The 8,469-nt window shown below is 31.4% G+C and overlaps 1 long non-coding RNA gene across 2 annotated transcripts; it reads left to right on the top strand.

The window, feature by feature from the left end:
* The first annotated feature begins 1,225 nt into the window (after positions 1–1,225).
* Positions 1,226–6,942, top strand: LOC127736848 (uncharacterized). Of its 2 annotated transcripts, XR_007999218.1 has the most exons (5): positions 1,226–1,418; positions 2,426–2,544; positions 2,826–3,086; positions 4,273–5,248; positions 6,430–6,942. It is a non-coding gene; the product is annotated as an uncharacterized LOC127736848 (long non-coding RNA). The 2 variants fall into 2 exon arrangements; XR_007999217.1 differs by having other exon boundaries at positions 2,826–5,248.
* The last annotated feature ends 1,527 nt before the right edge of the window (positions 6,943–8,469 follow it).

Genomic DNA, 8,469 nt, shown 5'->3' with positions numbered 1-8,469 from the left:
ATATCAAACGCATGCAAACATATTTCCCGTTTGTTTATAATGATAACTTGTCATAAAAAAAAGACAATATCCAATTGTTCATTTACAGTTATTGTTGCAAACATGTGAACATGCTTTTCCTATTAGATAACTATTTTTCGTTTTATTATTTTCTTTGAAAGGAGGAGTCATACATATATATATATATATATATACAAAAGAAAGGAAACACGTCAAGCAAAGTAACAACGCATTTTCCTATACATTTCTATTCCTAATCTTAAATCTCAACCAGCTTTTTGACAATGAACAGTCAATCGTAAAATTAAGGCTTGAACTGTGATAAGTCTACCAGCAACTAGTTATTTGAACAAATATTAAAGGAAGCCATATAAGGTGAATATTATTTTCTTGATTCAGATTTCAAATTGAAAGACTCTAGACTCTGGATTCATTGTAATTATATATTCATTTGTTTTGACTTTATCAAATCAAATTAAAAAAAAAACGTGGTACGGTTGCCTTTGAGATAAATCTACACAAAAGACCAAATGACACGGAATTGAATAATCAAAGGTTACCATACTGTCTTCGAAAATAAGCAAATCCCAAACCGCATAGTCAAATATAAAAGGTCCCGACATGACAAATGTAAAACTATTAAAACAAGAAAACAGATATTACATACAGCATCAAACGACAACCACTGTGTTACTGGATCCTCTCTTGGAACAGACAAAGGATGAATGCGGTGGAGATAACCGAGTTTGCTGTCACACAACTTTCACCAAACCTTGCATAGTGATGTAACATTATTATATAGGAACAAACTATACAAATCAGTTGGAAAAGGGTTTTATTTATCAGATCGATACAAAGCAGAAACAAAAACAGACTGGACTTGGCAGGCCTTTTATGCATCCCCATAACAAGAGAGATGCGTAGTACAGATTCGAGAGTACTCGCAGTTGTTGAAAGGTAGTTCAAAGCCTATAAAAACTTATACAATGGTACATGTGGTAAATATGACGAGAGAATGTGCGAGACCCTCATAGGTAGTCAAGGTCGTTTAACCCCCTCATTGTTGTATCTGGTGATTTCATACACTATGTAGTGACAATGTAGTTTCGTTGAATTTCAGTTATTTGAATGCCTGATTAACAGTAGTTTGTTTGAAGGAATATTACTGAAGAGGTAATGACACATCTACTCTTTTTAACTTTTAGATTTCGGTATCCGTCAGAACAACCATACATTTCAGAAACTGTCACAATGGCAGATAAACCTGTTGGTGTTGCCATTGATCCACTATCCAGCCACGTGTATCTGACTGAATATGGCACAGGAAAGCTTTACAGGTGTAATTTAGATGGGTCAAATAAAATAAATATACTCAAGGATGATCCGCTGTATGCTCTCACATTAGATCTTTCGCACAGGTATGTCATAAATTAAAAAAAAATATGGCTTATAACTATGAACATGTTCAGTTGCTCGCCAAATTATTTTCGCTTATTTTGGTACTACGTTAAAACAGTACAACATACCCTGTGCTAATAGTTTGCGAAATATTCAACATTGGTACGATGTATGCAGTGAAATAGCAAAACAAAATTATAGTCCATGTCCTCCAAAATGAAATTATGGACTCTTATCAACCGTATAAGACCCTCTTGTGCAAATGTATACAGTCTTAGTCATGTTAGTGTTCATCTATGAGTCGTGTATTACAACTGGCATACGAGTTGAACATAATACTAGCTGTAACACAACATGTTTTCCGGAAAATACCTGTAACAAGGCAAGGATGTGAGATTTGTTTTCCGATCGTTCTCTTGGTTGACGTCGTGTGATTTTATCAACTATTATGGATTTCGTCTTTTTGCATTTACCTTCGAGTTCACTATGTTTGTTATACTTTTTTTCTCCATTTTATTTATGCACAATTTCACTCTAGTAAACTTTTGTACAGCATTACGAATGAAACATGTCTACCTCAAGGTAGCAAGAAAACAAACCATGAAAACCTTGTTTTAAACATGAAACAACTAAAAGAGTATATTAATTTATTTGACACTGGTTTTGGAGGTTTCTTCTCCAAGGGTATATCCATACTAGTACACAGCACTGAATAACCATTGGGATGTTCATGATTATCATTCATTGTTTACGAAACTTTTATATTTTTAAATATTTCTAATACGTATAATTTTTCTACCACAGGAATTGATTTCCTGAGCTGTATTTGAAAAACATTTCGGAATTTTTGGTCTTCAATCTTCCTTCGTCAACTTTGGACTTTATTTACCCCTTTTATTCGACCGTAACTTTCGAGTCTTTTTTTTTACGACAAGCGAGTCTGTCATACACAATTTCAACCTTGGTATCAATGATGAGTTTATTGTTTATTTGAGTTTTCAAATCATATTTTTTTTCTTTAAAACAGATTGATGTACTACAGTACATATTTAACTGGCGACGGAAAAATAAAAAGAGCGAGACTAAATGGAACAGAGAAACAGACAATCATCCATAGTTCACACAGAATATATGGGATGAGCATAGGTGAGTTATTTTACATATTATGATATCAAATTCGTTCTGTTATTATTATTAATATGAAATGTTATTTGATTTCATATCTTTACCATGTATACGCAGCGATTCCAATTATACAGGTCTATTCAATGTATTATTGACGTCTTCTTTAAGTTTTTGGATAAATATCTTCAAAGACGCAAACAGCGAGTGATACAGTGGGTACATATGAGTCAATTATCTGCAATACACAAATTATAACGCAATGAGATCAAACCTTCAAAAGATAAAAGAATAACTTTTTTTAGATGCCACTGAAAATCAACTTTATTGGATGGAATATACCAGTGGCGATTTAAAATCTTCAAATACCAATGGAGATAATGAAATCAAAGTTGTCAGCACAAATGCAGCCTCTACAAACATAGGCATTCATGTATACGGAAGCAACGTATACTGTGCAACTGGTACGACAATACTTAATGTCACAATAACAACTACAACGATAAAGAATGTTATATACTCAGATCCAGAGAGAATTTTTAGTGTGATTTTCTATACTGAAAAATGTAAGTATATCAAGGAAAACGTATTAACAAGAAAACATAATTGTGCGATTGATATTCAATTGTATTCGTAGTTAAAGAAATATTCCAAAAAGTAAATTAACGGAAATACCGAACTCTAAGGAAAATTCAAAACTGAAAGTCCTTATTGAAAATAAAGGCTCACACACATCAAACGAATGGCAAACAACTGGAAAATCCCTACCCTAATCCTGACTTGGTACAAGCATTAACATACGTAGATAATTGTAGATAATATCTCGTTTTTAAGATAGCTAAATCTTTCACACATATGACAGTGGCATAGAATCCCATTATATTGACAACAATATGTGACTAAAACAGACATTAGTTAAAATTGTCAAAAATTGTAGTAATAAGTGTATAACATGAATGAGCTTAGAATTATCAAAGGAGCCTTTTAAATTGATAATTACTGGTTTGAATAAAATATTCAATACAATATATCAAATGAAAAAGGTGGTCTATTTGTTGTTTAACAAGTATATTATTGAAAAATATGTTATTATTGATTATCATAGTGTCAGATTTTAATAATTGTTTTTACTAATATATTCATTCATCAGTGTATTTAAATTTGTATATGTTTGCGTTTGTATTCGTCTTGTCAACAATTGATAGTTGTTAACTGGCAACTTCTTTAACGTATTCTATTACTAAATTCACAATTTGTTAATCTCTGATATGAATGCTTGAACATAATGCACTTAACTGATATATAACTTAATGCTTTTAATATTTATTTTGTTCAACGAGTATAAGTTGTTAATGTATTACATGTACCTATTGAAAGATGATAACCCAGCTGAACGCTTTAGAATTGTATGTTGATTTGAGTCAGTGCATACTTAGCTGGTATGCACAACGTTTGTCTTCAGATTTCCTATAGATACAATGTATAACAACTGCATCAATATTGCTGTGTGTAGCAGTTCATAAAAATGTTAATTTTCACAAAATCGTTACTCTTTTGGACTGTTTTTTTTTTTTTAGATTTTAAATTATAAATGAATACAGATAAGTATAGATATATGCATATAAATTAAATTTGTTTTCGTTTTCTGTTTAATAATCAAGTTCTCATTTCCTTTACATTAGAAATCTGTTAATAATGCTAAAAAAATAAAAAGACAATCATGCTTCTTTAACTTTGCATTTATTTTGTTAGAGAAAACGAGTGTAGAATTAAGAATGTCTTTTATAGAATGTAAGTATTATTATATATTACTGTGACAAACAATGGCATCCAAGAATTGACCGTAAAATGAAATTAAGCACTGCTCTTATTGCAGCATACGAATCAAACATAAGCAACATTATCATTTAATTGTGCACTTCACTCTTTCAACTCTGTCAACCAGATCACATCGGTATATTTGTGTTTCGAAAATATATCCTTTCACTATTATTTAAATGGTTCATATTATACAAAAAATGACTTATTGTTCATACCGTCAAATTCTTTTTTTGTGTATTATATCTTTGTGAGCTGTTTTGAAATGTGTTGTTGAAGCTAGAGTACCGAAGAAAACAGTTAACGTTCGCAACATAACTGATAGTCCTTGAAAAAGAAAGGCAAAAGATACCAAAGGCACATTCAAACGCATAAGTCGAACATAAACTGACAACGCCATTGCTAAAAGAAAAAAGAACCACAGACAAATAACATTCAACAAAAAACTACATAGAAAACTAAATACTGCAAAACACGAACCCCGCTAAAACTGGGAATGATCTCAGGCGCTCCTGAAAGGTAAGCATACCTTACTCCATATGCGCCACCCGTCGTTATTAACATGAGATCAGAATCGAACACACGTAGGAATAATTTGGATATCAACTTACAACTTAAGGGTCACAAATGATTACTTTAAGTGTGATACTTAGTCGATGCTTTCTCCTTCATTTCAAGGAGCCCTTGAGTATACCTTACATACGTTTAAGATACTTTTGACAAACACGAAAAATAAAATGAACACCATATAATGATTGGACTATTATGAAAATATATTAGGCATGTTGTAAATAAACTCATCAGTGATTTTTTTTATATTGAACAGGCGATGACCGTTACTCAATATCAAAGTGTTTATGACGATTTTTGTTGGATCAATGAGTCCCCCTTTGAATCTAAAGTGTACAAGGTAAGTATTTTGAGTGTTCATTGGATTTAGACATTGCATATGTATGTCTTGTTTGTTTATATGATCGTCATGCAAAGAAAAAAATATTTCCTAAATGAATAATATGATAAAACGTTTCCTACAGAAATTAGCAAATTTAGAAACCCACAAGTACTACACCAGGTACATACTGTTATCATGGTTATAGAATGGAATGCGAATTATACTTTTCACGAATGTGACCTACCAAATTAGACTAGTTACCGGGTTTGTACTAACAGGATCTCCTTACCCTTCTGCAGCATCTTAGATTACTCCCAGTTTTTGGTGGGGTTCGTGTTGCTTAGTCTTTAGTTTTCGACGTTGTGTTTTTTGTACTAATGTTTCTCTGTGTGTCTTTTTTTATAGCCATGGCGTTGTCAGTTTGGTTTTTTTTTTTCGATTTATGAGTTTCCATGTCCCTTTGGTATCTTTTGCACCTTTTTTATACAAATAATGTTGGTCATTACACTCGCGAATCATTGACCGAACATATTTAAATTCCCTGAATTTGGTTCAAGTCTGACAACTGATTTATTTGAGATACAGACACGGAAATGTAATGTGGAAAACGAAATACAGTAAGGTTGAGATATATTTAAAATCTTTAAAAAAATACTATATGTAATAAATCTATTTTAAATCTATCTATAATAATACATGTTTTGAAGTTGTTTATATGTTAAGCAGCTGATTTAACAAGTGCATTGAAACCACAAAAATCCCACGAAAAGTTTTCAACGGTACAAAACGTTAAAGCTAGATTAGTCGACTAATTTGTTTAACATCGTGGTAAAATGCAAAATTAGAAAACAAACGTACGACTTTATATTTAAACCCTTTTGGTGTGTGCTCGTAACATTTAGCTGATAGATCTACATTATAACAAAAACACTTGTTTTGTATGTATTCTTTTTTTCATATTTTAGCCAGTTATATCCTCTACGTACAGTACATTTTCATATCTTAAAATTCATACGTATAATTAATGAGAACACTTAACATCAAACAGCTTTCACATCTCCTTTTGTATTGATGTTGATGAATGTAGCGAAAATTACAATTCAAAATTACTTTGTCTATGCATTTAATATTTATACTTATTTCTGTTAAATTTGAAGATGATTTCACATTGAAATTAGATTTTTGTTCTTGTTTTGCAGATAACAAATCAGAAACGATGCTAGTGGTTGTTACATGATAGGTTTCCAAAGAAGACTGCTAGCGCCATAATGCTTTATGAACTAAAAAGTAGTGAAATGAAGGGAACATACCAGTATGGCGGTAGTCATCATTTAATTGTAACCTCATTTAAGACTCATTTTGTATCAATTATGTAAACAAAAACCCTACATTGTCTGGTAAATAAATAAAAAAAAACCCGATATTTTTGTTTTAATAGAATGATAGAAATTTGTCTAATTTGTAAGTTAAATACAGCTGTTATTACAATTTGCGGTCCATTAAAGACATTTTTTTTTATATAAATTTGGACAATTTGAACATTATACACAAAAAAGGGCAATATATGAAAAAGAAACTGCTGCATCAAATATGTACAATAATTGTATTACATAGTATAATTAAAACCACAATCTGGTAAATATTGAACAGCAAAATGTGTTGACTCTAATGTACATTTAAGAGACAAATTATCAAAAAAATATATACATCTATATGGCATTATTTTCTGTCAAAAAAATGGGTTAAATTGTGCAAAAACAACCTGGACAATACCTACTTTCAATGGCATATAGTTCAAAGCAAAAAATGAGGATCTCTGTAAGGTCATCATTTACCCTATTTAAGATGCAAAACCACAGTTTCCTATACTAATTGATTTAATTGATTTTTATCTTGTATTGGGTCTTTTTGGTTTTACTGTTCTTTATCAAGTTTTTAATAAAATTGAGAATGGAAATTTAATAGTCTGTGAAGGTTTTAAGTACATGTAGAAACAAACTTTTCCTCTATTTTGTGGACTGTATTATCCTAAAAGTTGTAAACGCACTGCTTTATTTTCGAAACAAATAAAAGTTTCGTGAATGTTTCGCTACAATACGGAAACATTATTTGAGATGAATTAGCTGATTACAAATTTTGTCAAGCTTATATTCATAGCATTCGGAAGGAAGTATACAATGTTGTTGCTTCACCCTGCATCGAAAATCGTACTTTGACCGATGGATGTCGATTGTTGTATAAAGGTTTTACAATTTGTCCTCTTTCCGTTGTAATTTTTGATTGTTTTTGATAGTTTTCCATCTTTCTCTCTCTCTCTCTCTCTCTATATATATATATATATTTATTTCTTTAAAACATGCCATATGTGAAGGAGGATCTGCTTAACCTTTCAGAGTACCTGATATCTTCTTCGTTGGTTCCTGTTGGTCAGTCCTAACTTCACTATGTTGTGTTTTGTGTACTGGTATTTGTCTTTTGGGTTTTGTTTTGCCATGTTTCTGTCAGTTTATTTTTGACTTATAAAGTTGAATGTCTCTTTGGCATATTTCGCCTCTCTTGTACTCTCTCAATTGAAAAATAAACATCATCGTTTGCTATAGGACAATAGTAACAATATTTAAGGTGGAGGGGGGGGGGGGGGGTATAACACTTTTTCTGATTCTCATTTTTTGATGATTATCCAGTTGAAGTTTGTCTATCAAAACAACATTGTATTGATTGACAAACGCAAACAATTGTCCTGAATGGTTCGCTAAAAAATTGTTGAAAATATATATAATCTTGAAACAAGAAAAAAAGTATGGCATCCCCTTTTATGAAGTTAATATAATGAATTGCTACCAAAGTTAAGTGACATTTATTTTTCATATACCGTGATATTATTTCTTTCAACACTCTGTTACAGTAACATGTTTTTAAAACTGAACAATGATTTCTTACGTTTATCGGTAAATTAATTAGTGAGTTATACTTTACTTAGATATAAGAAGATGTGGTATGAGTGCCAATGAGACAACTCTCCATCCTAGTCACAATTTATAAAAGTAAACCAGAATAGGTCAAAGTACGGTCTTCAACACGGAGCCTTGGCTCAAACCGAACAGCAAGTTATAAAGGGCCCAACACATGACTAGTGTAAAACCACTGAAACGGGAAAACCAACGGCCTTCTCTATATAAAAAAAAACGAGAAACGAGAAACATTTATGAACCACATCAACAAACGACAACCACTGAACA

This window comes from Mytilus californianus, unplaced genomic scaffold (assembly GCF_021869535.1).
Source record: "Mytilus californianus isolate M0D057914Y unplaced genomic scaffold, xbMytCali1.0.p SCAF_38, whole genome shotgun sequence".
NCBI classification, from domain to species: domain Eukaryota; kingdom Metazoa; phylum Mollusca; class Bivalvia; order Mytilida; family Mytilidae; genus Mytilus; species Mytilus californianus.
Note: the sequence above shows the minus strand (reverse complement) of the source record. Positions and strands in the feature narration are given on the sequence as shown.